The sequence below is a fragment of the Mus caroli genome, unplaced genomic scaffold, assembly GCF_978045245.1.
Source record: "Mus caroli unplaced genomic scaffold, Mus_caroli_1 scaffold_6, whole genome shotgun sequence".
Classification (NCBI taxonomy): domain Eukaryota; kingdom Metazoa; phylum Chordata; class Mammalia; order Rodentia; family Muridae; genus Mus; species Mus caroli.
In genome coordinates, this window is record NW_028227261.1 from 142,488,728 (window position 1) to 142,501,627 (window position 12,900).

A 12,900-nucleotide genomic window follows, 5' to 3' on the forward strand; every position below is an offset into this window, starting at 1 on the left:
GTTCGTGATGCTTGCGTGCATGACTCCTGATCTCTTTCATAGATTTTCTACCTCCAGGGTTATCTTCCTTTGTGAGTCCTTTGTTTCTATTTCCATTTTTATATACTGGACAGTTTTATACACTTCCTTTGCCTGTTTATTTTCCTGTAATTCCTTAAGGGATTTTTGTGCTTCCTCTTTAAGGGATTCTGTTTACCTGTGTTCTCCTGTATTTTTTTTAAGGGAATTATTTATTTCCTTCTCAAAGTCCTCTATCATCATCATGAGAAGTGATTTTAGATCCGAATCTTGCTTTTGTGGTGTGATGGTGTACTTATGGTGAGAGAACTGGGTTCTGATGCCATGGAAACTTGATCTCTGTTGCTTATGTTCTTATGCTTGCCACATACCATCTGAATATCTAGTCCTACCTCCCCTTCTTTTCTTTTTTTTCTTTTCCTCATTTACATTTCAAATGCTATCCCAAAAGTCCCCCATACTCCCCCCCCACACTTCCCTACCCACCCATTCCCACTTCTTGGCCCTTGTGTTCCCCTGTACTGAGGCATATAAAGTTTGCAAGACCAAGAGACCTCTTCCCAATGATGGCTGACTAGGCCATCTTCTGCTACATATGCAGCTAGAGACACGAACTCTGGGGGTCCTGGTTAGTTCATATTGTTGTTCCACCTATAGAGTCGCAGACCCCTTTAGCTCCTTGGGTGCTTTCTCTTGCTCCTCCATTGGGGGCCCTGTGTTCCATCCAATAGCTGACTGTGAGCTTTCATTGCTACCTCCCCTTTCTATCTGAATGGAGCCTGTCCTTCCTGTAATCCTGGTTGTGTCAGAAATCCTCATATTCCATTTGTCTCTGTGATCCTGTGAATGTGGGATCTTTGTGATCCTGAGATTTGGGGTATGTCAGAGTTTCTGGGAGTCCAGGTGCCTCTGGGACCCTGAGATCCTGGCTATGTTAGAGAGCTTAGGATTTGAGCCTCCTGAGTGCTGTGGGTCTGGCTGCAGTTTTCCTCCAAGGTAAACCAGTGCAGACTGGGAGGAACCTGAGCGACTGGTCAGGTAGAGTTCCTGAGCCCCTGGATCCTACTTGTCCCAGTTATTTCTGGTGGTGGTGTTGAAAGACTCCGAAAGGTGCCCCTCACTCAGGCCTCAGGACAATAGTCGACACCCAAGAACTCACGACAGACCGAGCTTGTTGCAAACCACATGAGGCTTTATTCGGGGAAAGCCAGAGCTCTGGGGACAACTCATATCCCACACAGGAGTAGAGGAGTCGACTCCAAGGGGGAAGAGGTCCCACTTTTTATAGGCCCTCAGGGTGGGGGGGAGGAGAAGGTGGAGGGTAGGGGATTTCCAGATCTAAACAACGTCTATTCTCAAGAAATGGGTATGGGAGGGGTACAAGGAAAGAGTCTAATGAAGGTGCAGCAATGGGCACACACCTGGTCAGAACATTGGCAGACACACAGGTTCAAGGAGTGGCCAGAGAATTGTGCATCTCTATTTTTCTAAATCAGTGAAGCTAGTTCTGCTAACACTGACGTCTATCTTGCCAATTTCAGGTCTTCTGTGTCCTTTTACATTCTGTCAGGATATTTCGTCCCCACTTCTTGTAGTTACTAGTTCTAATCTTAGAACTAAACTGCAACCTCATTTTCAAGGTTCTGCAGAGACTGGTATTGTTTTCTTAGTACTAAGAGCTGGACAGCACCAATCTTCTCTCTAATAAAGGTCACCAATTTATTAGGAACTATCAGGCCACATGTCAGCAGTAAGAGCAAAATTATTACAGGGTCTATCAGAGTAGAAATGAGGGTGGTCAACCAAGGGGATTTATTCTTCAGGAGCTCGCTTTATGTGAGAGGCATGAATCTAAGCAGAGATGCCTTCTACTTTGACAGCAGTGGGGGTGGTCAGCAGCACGATGCAAGAGCCTTTCTAACAAGGTTTTAATTCTCAGCTTGATATCATCAGGTGAGAACTCCATCTCCCACCTGGAACTGGTGTGGTATCATCAAATCTCCTGGTTTGTACGCCTCTTTGAGCTGCTCTCAGGTGCTGTTTCTGACCACTTCTAGGGCTTTCATGCATGTAAACAATGAAGAACCAGAGTTAAATTTTAAAGGATCTAACACTCTCTCTACTTCAGTGAGCAGGGGAGTCTCCCCCCCCCCAAATTGGATTTCATATGGAGTGAGCTTAAATGTTCCCAGTGTGTTCCTGACGCGAAACAAGGCAAAGGGAAGGAGGGCTGTCCAATACTTCCTGCCAGTCTCTAAGATTAATTTAGTCAAGTTTGTTTTTTGTTTTTTTGGTTTTTTTTTAAAGTTCTATTTATCCTTTCTACCTGTCCTGAACTCTGGGGTTTATAAGCACAATGTAATTTCTAATCAATCCCCAGTTGGATGGCCAGTCCCTGACTTACCTGGGCAACAAAGGTGGGTCCATTGTCAGACCCTATTACCTTAGGTATTCTAAACCGTGGAAAAATTTCTTCTAGGATTTTCTTAACCACGACATTGGCAGTTTCTCTTTTGTTGGGTAGGCCTCCACCCATCCTGAAAAGGTATCTTCAAAAACTTCTACTAGGTAACTACTTCTGTCTGTATACCAGTTTGGAACACCTGGCCATGGCTGGTCAGGTAGATCACTTTGCAGGCAGGGTTGAGAATAGCAGGAGGAGCAAACACGACCTGTCCAGTCAATAGCAGACTCTGGTAGTGAGTCTATTCTCGAGAAATGGGTATGGGAGGGGTACAAGGAAAGAGTCTAATGAAGGTGCAGCAATGGGCACACACCTGGTCAGAACATTGGCAGACACACAGGTTCAAGGAGTGGCCAGAGCAATGTGCACCTCCATTTCTCTAAATCAGTGAAGCTAGTTCTGCTAACACTGACGTCTATCTTGCCAATTTCAGGGCTTCTGTGTCCTTTTACATTCTGTCAGGATCTTTCAGTGTTGGAAAAGATGTGGCCTACTCACCCCTGATCCTAACATTCAGGCCATGCTAGAGCACCTGGGAGGGGAGACTCCTCTGGGTGCTGTGGGACTGGCTGCAGAGTTTGTGCCCAAGGTAAACTGGTGCACACTCTGTATTTCTTTTTAAGAGACTTCATCTTTAAAGGCTTATCAAAACATTGGATTTAAGGTCATTTTCTCATGGATCTGCTGTACTATAATTTCCAGGACTTGCTGTAGAATCATGGTTAGACTCTGGAGGTGCCATATTTCTCTGGCTGTTGCTGTGTTCTAATGCAGCCCTCTATTCATCTGGGTTTGGATACTGATTTCTGAATTTACCTTTGTTAGATGGGTGCCTTTTGGATTGGTGCTTGGCTCTGGCAGGCTTAGGTTTATCACACTATGCTTTGTGACTTATGACTGCTCTTAATAACCTAGCCACTAAGTAGATGTGAACTTCTTTCATATATGAGCACTGAACAAATTAACCTTAAAATCGTTATGAGATGGAAATTATGCTTTTTACATCCTAAGATATCTGAGAGATAACTGCAGTACCTATTAAGCCAAATGCCATTCCAAATGCTGGAATTGTAAGAAATTGTTTACATTGCCAAGGCAAATTACCAGCCACCAGCAATATGAGAAAACAAAAATTCTTTTAACGTTTACGTTGCAGATCCATTATATGTGATATGTGTTTGAGTGATCAAAGTTCCCAGTCTTTTTTGTGTGAATGTATGTCTGAGGTTTTTAGATTTTTATTGAATTAGGAGTAGCTTGCATGAGTAAAACCAGCTTTGATTTTGTTTGTTTTTCCTCAAGAACATCCTCAAATGTCACGGCTCTAACAACATATGATACAGATACAATATAATACATATTGAATGTGGCTGTGGGAGAAGATGAACACCAAAACTGGCTTTATATGCATGAAATATTTCTCATAAATCATAGTTATTGATTCTATATAAAGACAGGGTGTAGAGCACATCAAGATTCCATTTGTATACTGCAGTATTAGAAGGCTCACAGCAGTGGTTCTCAAACCTGTAGGTCACCTAAGACCACCAGAAAACAGTATTTTGCATTATGATCTGTAACTATAGAAAAATAACAGATATGGTTAGGAACAAACATTTTTTTTTTTTTTTGGTTGGAGTCAACCACAACACAAGGTACAGTATTAAAAAGTCAAAGTATATGGGGATAGCCTTTAGTCTTAGTTTCCTTCTTTACTTCCACAAATTGGGGATTGTTTGAGTTAGCATTCATTGGTGGGGGGAATTAATTAGCACCATTTATTTGGAATAGTTGCAAAGATAAAACAGAGTTCCCATTCACTAGAGAAACTTAAGGCTAGTTGTAGAGACATCTGAACAAAAATAGTATCATTACAACTACCCTTAAAAGTAAGACTAGGAGCTGCTAGCTACTGGATAGGGGAAAGATAGCACTTGCCTTGGCTCTTAAGGAGTGGTAAATTTAGAGATATATCCTGCCAAGGGACCAGAATTAAATAGGCAAAGTATAATGTACATTCCCCACATAAGTCAGGTTTGTAGAATAAAGTGTTCGATTGTTGTGGATAGTCCTTGTTTGGAAAGCCCTGCCACAAGGAATGTTAAATAGCCCTACCTTGTGTCAATATCTTGTATAATAGCCAATGGAAATTATTCACAAACAATTTCCCCAATCCATTATTTGTCACTATATGGATGACATCCCTTTGGCTAATCCAGATAAAAATATTGTGGAAAAAAATGTTTGATGAAGTAAAAACCAAACAAAACCAAAAAACCAAACCAAACCAAAAAACCCTTGTATTGCTGGAGATTGCAAATTGCCCCTAAAAATATACTAAAATGGGATTCTATTAATTATCTAAGGTATAAAATAAGTCTAGAAAGGGTTAGGCTGCAAAAGGTACAAATAAGGAGAAACCAATTAAGAAAGCTTAATGATTTTTAGAAGCTCCAGGGATATAATAACTGGCTATGGACACTCAAAAGCCAAACAAATTATTTCAATCCTTATAAGGTGATAAAGATTTAAATAGCCCAAGGAAACTATCAACTGATGATGGATGAGTTAGCTTGTTAGAAAGGATATTACAGGATACACATCTAGATCATATTGACACAAAGTTGGCCTACATCTCAGTTATCTTACTTTTTACTCATTCCCTACAGGAATTCTTTTGCAGAGGGAAGATTATATCTTAGAATGGATATTTTTAGCACATAAACAGAGTAAGAAACTAAAAATCTACCTTAAGAACGTTTCTAAATTAATACTAAAAGGAAACAAAATGAGACTTTGTCAATTAGTTGGAAAGGATCCAACTAAAATTGTGTACATTTTACTTACACAGAAATTGCCTCGTTTGGGACACAAGATGAATATTGGCAAAGGGCATACAGTAACTTCTTGGGAGAGATTAACAACAGATACCCTAAAAGCACGTGGCTTCATTTCATAAAAAGAATTAATTGGATTCTCCCTCATATAATAAAGGGAACTCCAATATCTGGAGCTGCTACTACATTTTACACTGATACCAGTAAATCAGGAAAGTCGGGATATGAATCTGAAGATGTAAATAAGGTGGCTGAGAGTCCTTATAAGTCAGTTCAAAAATCTAAATTAAATGCAATAATCATGGTGTGAAAAGATTTTCAAGAGTCTTTCAGTATAGTGACTCTCAGAAAAGGTTTTACACAAAGAGACAGCTGAATTTATTCAGGATGATTCTAAATTGACTATTCAACTAAAACAAATGATCAAAAATAGGAGTTATCCAGTATATATATAACATACATAAGATCACATACAAGTCTGCCAGGCCTTCTGGCACAAGGTAATAGTGAATTTGACCAGCTACTGATAGGAAGTGTACTAGGGGCTTCAGAATTCCATTAAAAACAAAACGGCACATTTACAACAAAGGTTTAAAGAAAGAATTCTCTATCACTTGACAACAAGCCAAGAAAATTGTGAGACAATGTCCTACTTGCTCATTATATAACCAAATGCCATTGCCTACCCGAACTTTACGGATGCCCAAAGAAGTGACATTTGGCAAATGGATGTCTTCCATTTTATAGTTTGGTAAACTATAATATGTGCACCATACTATAGACACATATTCATTCAGCCTTAGCCTCTGAAAAAGCTGCTTCTGTAATTACACATTTGTTAGAAGTTATGACCATTATGGGAATACCCATACAAATTAAAATGCACAAAGGCCCTATGTATATCTCGATGACGATGAAGCGGTTTTTTAAAAATTATAATGTAAAACATGTTACAGGCATATCACACAATCCTGCAGGACAAGTGATTGTGGAAAGATCTAATCAAACTCCAAAGGAGATGCTTAATAAATAGGGATCTACAAGAACCCCCAAAGATAGATTACATAGTGCTTTATTTACCTTAAAAAATTTAAATGCTGATGAACAAAACACCACAGCTGCTGAAAGACATTAGATTATGGAAAAGCTATTCATCTAAACCAACCTGTTAATATTAAGGATACTCTGACATCAGAATGGAAAATGCGTTATGCTGGGAGAGGGGTTATGTCTGTTTCCAGAGGAAAAGAAAAGCTTTGGGTTCCTTTCAAGTTGATAAAACTCAGATATAACAAAGGAAGACCTTGGCGACAGAGAAGAAAAAGGGAGACTAACATAATCAACAAAATAGGTGATGTATAGGGGGGGATGTTTATGTCTATGCATATGGAGACATCTCTGGGCCTGGCTGAGACTAAAATGTCTATACATAGCCAATAACACTTACTAGGTACAAATTTCTCACGACTTATTACATACCATCCTTTACAATGGCATGTATACAAAGTTATATTACAGTTTATGTGATCACACTAACCTAAAGAAAGGCAGTGATCTTTATTTTTCATTAATCAATTTGCACACCCTGCACACTCCATTTGAATGTATTTACAGAACAATATGTTGCTTTTAACTTTTGTATACTACAGGATGAAAGAAGAGAAAGACAGCCCTGAAAAGATTCACAATCTGGGATGCAGAGATTCAGGGACCTTCCATTCCAGCTTCGCATTTGATTCAACTACACCGAAGCTTCTCTTAAAGGCTTGATTCCATAACTTTTTCAGAACACCTAGCTTGCCTCTCCAGACTTTCAGACTGTCATAATCAAGATATCAGCTAAACAATGAACTTTCTCAGCACATCCAACTAGCTCTCCTTGGATAAAGCCAATTTTCCTATTTCCCTTTGGGGCCCCAGAAGGGAATTGTTCACCCAAATTCAGCTGGAAGCAGACAAAAGATCATCGATCGAGTTCCTTATGTTGGGGTGCATGGTTCTGGTTATTTTCTGAATTATAGACATGTAGTCATTACGTGATACTTTACAAAAGTAGCTTTGGACAGGAACGGACCTAGAGAGCTTAAACTCAGTAATTTCTACCTTTCCTCTTCTCTATCTTCCTTCTTAGGAAAAAAAAAGGGGGTAGAAGAGAAATGGGGGAGATATAGTAATATTACAGAAATTATAAAATAGACAAATAGAGATAGGTTAGCAAATTTACTCAAGCAAAACATTACATAGGTATATCTTACATAGGTAGATCCTTATAATTGATACATGTTGAAGTTATAATCTGTTATAGTGGTGGAGTATTTATTTCATACAATTGTAAATATTCTATTGGTATGAATTTATTGATATAAAATTGGGATTAATATTGTTACTCTCAAATAGGCATTGTACCTATATAACACATTTATGAGTACAAGGCTTAGACCCTGTCTTAGTTAGGGTTTCTATTCCTGCACAAACATCATGACCAAGAAGTTGTTGGGGAGGAAAGGGTTTATTCAGCTAACATTTCCACATTGCTGTTCATCACTGAAAGAAGTCAGGACTGGAACTCAAGCAGATCAGGGAGCAGGAGCTGATGCAGAGGCCATGGAGTGATGTTCTTTACTGGCTTGCTTCCCCTGGCTTGCTCAGCCTGCTCTCTTATAGAACCCAAGACTACCAGCCCAGAGTGGTCCCACCCACAGGGAGGCTTTCCCCCTTGATCACTAATTGGGAAAATGCCTTACAGCTGGATCTCATGGAGGCATTTCCTCAACTTGAAGCTCCTTTCTCAGTGCTAACTCCAGCTGTGTCAAGTTGACACAAAACTAGCCAGTACAGACCCTACTAACTTGAGATCAAGTTCCTGGGAGTTAGGTAGAGTTAAGATTGTATGTATACTGTAGAGATATTCTGCAACATCTGTCTGCAGCAGTACACATGCACAACACAACCACCTCTGATGTTCAAACATTGCCCATTGTATCCTGGGTGGTGTAGATCACCCTCAGAGAAGCTATAAGTAAGATATCCAAGGGAAACGAAACATATATAGCTAGTATTATCTTTTCAATCCATAACACAGCATTTGTATTATCAGCATTGCTGCTGTCAAACAGACTTACCTGGTTCTACCATCCGCTTTGATGATTATCAAAGTGAAAGGCTGTTTAAATTTAACTTATTTTAACTTACCATTTAATTCACGATACACAGTAATGGTATTTTATGTAACTGAAGGATACTACTAGAATCAGATATAGAAATAGAGACTTCAACCTTAAAAATCACAGGGAACTTATTTTCTGAAATATTTGTTCTATAGTCCCTTTCTCATAAAAATAGGTAAAAAGATGCCAGACATGTAAAAAAATTATTTTTTCGTGTGTTATTTTTCAACAGATGTCCACCTGCTGAACAAGGAAGGTCCAACAAGTAGAAGATGAAGATGATGAAGAATTAGATGTCACAGAAGATGAAAACTAATTTACAAAAAGAATTCATTTCTGTTTTCTTTTTTTTTTTTTTTACATCTTTTCCTCAATTACATTACTTTTTTTTTTTTTTTTTTTTTGATTTTTCGAGACAGGGTTTCTCTGTATAGCCCTGGCTGTCCTGGAACTCACTTTGTAGACCAGGCTGGCCCTGAACTCAGAAATCCGCCTGCCTCTGCCTCCCAAGTGCTGGGATTAAAGGCGTGCGCCACCACCGCCGGGCCAATTACATTTCTAATGCTATCCCAAAAGTCCCCCATAACCTCCCCCCTACTCCCCTACCCACCCACTCCCACTTTTTGGCACTGGCGTTCTCCTGTACTGGGGCATATAAAGTTTGCATGTCCAATGGGCCTCTTTTTCCAGTGATGGCCCACTAGGCCATCTTTTGATACATATGCAACTAGAGTCAAGAGCTCTGTGGGGTACTGGTTAGTTCATAATGTTGTTCCACCCATAGGGTTGTGGATCCCTTCAGCTCCTTGGGTACTTTCTCCAGCTCCTCCATTGGGGGCCCTGTGATCCATTCACTAGCTGACGGTGAGCATCCACTTCTGTGTTTGCCAGGCCCCGGGATAGTCTCACAAGAGACAGCTATATCAGGGTCCTTTCAGCAACTGCTTGCTAGTGTATGCAATGGTGTCAGCGTTTGGAAGCTGATTATGGGTTGGATCCCTGGGTATGGCAGTCCCTAGATGGACCATCCTTTCGTCACAGCTCCAAACGTTGTCTCTGTAACTCCTTCCATGGGTGTTCTGTTCCCAATTCTAAGGAGGGGCATAGTGTCCACACTTCAGTCTTCATTCTTCTTGAGTTTCATGTGTTTAGCAAACTGTATCTTATATCTTGGGTATCCTAAGTTTTGGGCTAATACCCACTTATCAGTGAGTACATATTGTGTGAATTCTTTTGTGATTGTGTTACTTCACCCAGGATGATGCCCTCCAGGTCCATCCATTTGCCTAGGAATTTCATAAATTCATTCTTTTTAATAGCTGAGTAGTACTCCATTGTGTAAATGTACCACATTTTCTGTATCCATTCCTCTGTTGAGGGGCATCTGGGTTCTTTCCAGCTTCTGGCTATTATAAATAAGGCTGCTATGAACATAGTGGAGCATGTGTCCTTCTTACCAGTTGGGACATCTTCTGGATATATGCCCAGGAGAGGTATTGCTGGATCCTCCGGTAGTACTATGTCCAATTTTCTAAGGAACCACCAGACTGATTTCCAGAGTGGTTGTACAAGCTTGCAATCCCACCAAAAATGGAGGAGTGTTCCTCTTTCTCCACATCCTCGCTAGCATCTGCTTTCAGCTGAATTTTTGATCTTAGCCATTCTGACTGGTGTGAGGTGGAATCTCAGGGTTGTTTTGAGTTGCATTTCCCTGATGATTAAGGATGTTGAACATTTTTTGAGGTGCTTCTCTGCCATTCGGTATTCCTCAGGAGAGAATTCTTTGTTCAGTTCTGAGCCCCATTTTTAATGGGGTTATTTGATTTTCTGGAGTCCACCTTCTTGAGTTCTTTATATATATTGGATATTAGTCGCCTATCTGATTTACGATAGGTAAAGATCCTTTCCCAATCTGTTGGTGGTCTTTTTGTCTTATTGACAGTGTCTTTTGCCTTGCAGAAGCTTTGCAGTTTCATGAGGCCCCATTTGTCAATTCTCGATCTTACAGCACAAGACATTGCTGTTCTATTCAGGAATCTTTTCCCTGTGCCCATATCTTCAAGGCTTTTCCCCACTTTCTCCTCTATAAGTTTCAGTGTCTCTGGTTTTATGTGAAGTTCCTTGATCCACTTAGATTTGACCTTAGTACAAGGAGATAGGAATGGATCGATTCGCATTCTTCTACATGATAACAACCAGTTGTGCCAGCACCATTTGTTGAAAATGCTGTCTTTCTTCCACTGGATGGTTTTAGCTCCCTTGTCAAAGATCAAGTGACCATAGGTGTGTGGGTTCATTTTTTGGTCTTCAATTCTATTCCATTGGTCTACTTGTCTGTCACTATACCAGTACCATGCAGTTTTTATCACAATTGCTCTGTAGTAAAGCTTTAGGTCAGGCATGGTGATTCCACCAGAGATTCTTCTATCCTTGAGAAGAGTTTTTGCTACCCTAGGTTTTTTGTTATTCCAGATGAATTTGCAGATTGCTCTTTCTAATTCGTTGAAGAATTGAGTTGGAATTTTGATGGGGATTGCATTGAATCTATAGATTTCTTTTGGCAAGATAGCCTTTTTTAGAATGTTGATCCTGCCAATCCATGAGCATGGAAGATCTTTCCATCTTCTTAGATCTTCTTTAATTTCTTTCTTCAGAGACTTGAAGTTCTTTTCATACAGATCTTTCACTTCCTTAGTTAGAGTCTCGCCAAGATATTTTATATTATTTGTGACTATTGAGAAGGGTGTTGTTTCCCTAATTTCTTTCTCATCCTGTTTATTCTTTGTGTAGAGAAAGGCCATTGACTTGTTTGAGTTAATTTTATATCCAGCTACTTCACCGAAGCTGTTTATCAGGTTTAGGAGTTCTCTGGTGGAATTTTTAGGGTCACTTATATATACTATCATATCATCTACAAAAAGTGATATTTTGACTTCATCTTTTCCAATTTGTATCCCCTTGATCTCCTTTTGTTGTCGAATTGCTCTGGCTAGGACTTCAAGTACAATGTTGAATAGGTATGGGGAGAGTGGACAGCCTTGTCTAGTCCCTGATTTTAGTGGGATTGCTTTAAGCTTCTCACCATTTATTTTGATGTTGGCTACTGGTTTGCTGTAGATTGCTTTTATCATGTTTAGGTATGGGCCTTGAATTCCAGACCTTTCCAAGACTTTTATCATGAATGGGTGTTGGATCTTGTTGAATGCTTTTTCTGCATCTAACGAGATGATCATGTGGTTTTTGTCTTTGAGATTGTTTATATAATGGATTACTTTGATGGATTTCCGTATATTAAACCATCCCTGCATCCCTGGAATAAAACCTACTTGGTCCGGATGGATGATTCCTTTAATGTGTTCTTGGATTCGGTTAGCGAGAATTTTATTGAGGATTTTTTGCATCAATATTCATAAGGGAAATTGGTCTGAAGTTCTCTATCTTTGTTGGATCTTTCTGTGGTTTAGGTATCAGAGTAATTGTGGCTTCATAGAATGAGTTGGGTAGAGTTCCTTCTACTTCTATTTTGTGGAATAGTTTGTTCAGAACTGGAATTAGATCTTCTTTGATGGTCTGGTAGAACTCTGCACTAAACCCATCTGGTCCTGGGCTTTATTTGGCTGGGAGACTATTGATGACTGCTTCTATTTCTTTAGGGGATATGGGACTGTTTAGCTCGTTAACTTGATCCTGATTAATTTTGTTACCTGGTATCTGTCCACCTGGGAGGCTGGCTCTCTCCTTAGTTTCAGTGGTCAGAGTATTCTCTGCAGGCAAGCTCTTCTTGCAGGGAAGGTGCCCAGATATCTGGTGTTCGAACCTGCCTCCTGGCAGAAGCTGTGTTCCAATCACCAGAAGTCTTAGGATCCCGTGGGGAATCCTGTGTGGGTCCTTGCGGGTGTCCAGAGACTCCACTGGCAAGGCACCCTGGTGCTCAAGTGGACCGGAAGGGACTTGTGCCACACTGTCCTGCGCTATTCCAGTCCCGCAGGAACGCACACAGAACACAAGTCAAGACCTGTCGTGGTTACTTTTATTCATAATCGTGAGGTAGAACCAAGAAGGATAGAAACGTGTTGCTATATATACCCACAGGTGTGACGTATTAATACTACTGGCGGTTCCACCCACAGTCTCAAATGTCCCGGGGGACGGACTAGTGACTTGGCAGGCATTTGCTCCAGCACATGCGCACAATGGAGCTTAGCGCCATCTAGTGAAGGCACGTATTATCACGGCTTCCTACACCGCACCTCAGGCCAGGATGCCTGCTTCCCTAGTTAATGCAGTCTCGGGTTCTCTGTGAATGGATTGGAGCAGATGCTGTGTTCCACTCACTAGAGGCCTTAGGATCCCTTGCGGAATCCTGTGCGGGTCCTTGCGGGTGCCCGGAGACTCCACTGGCCTCATTTCTGTT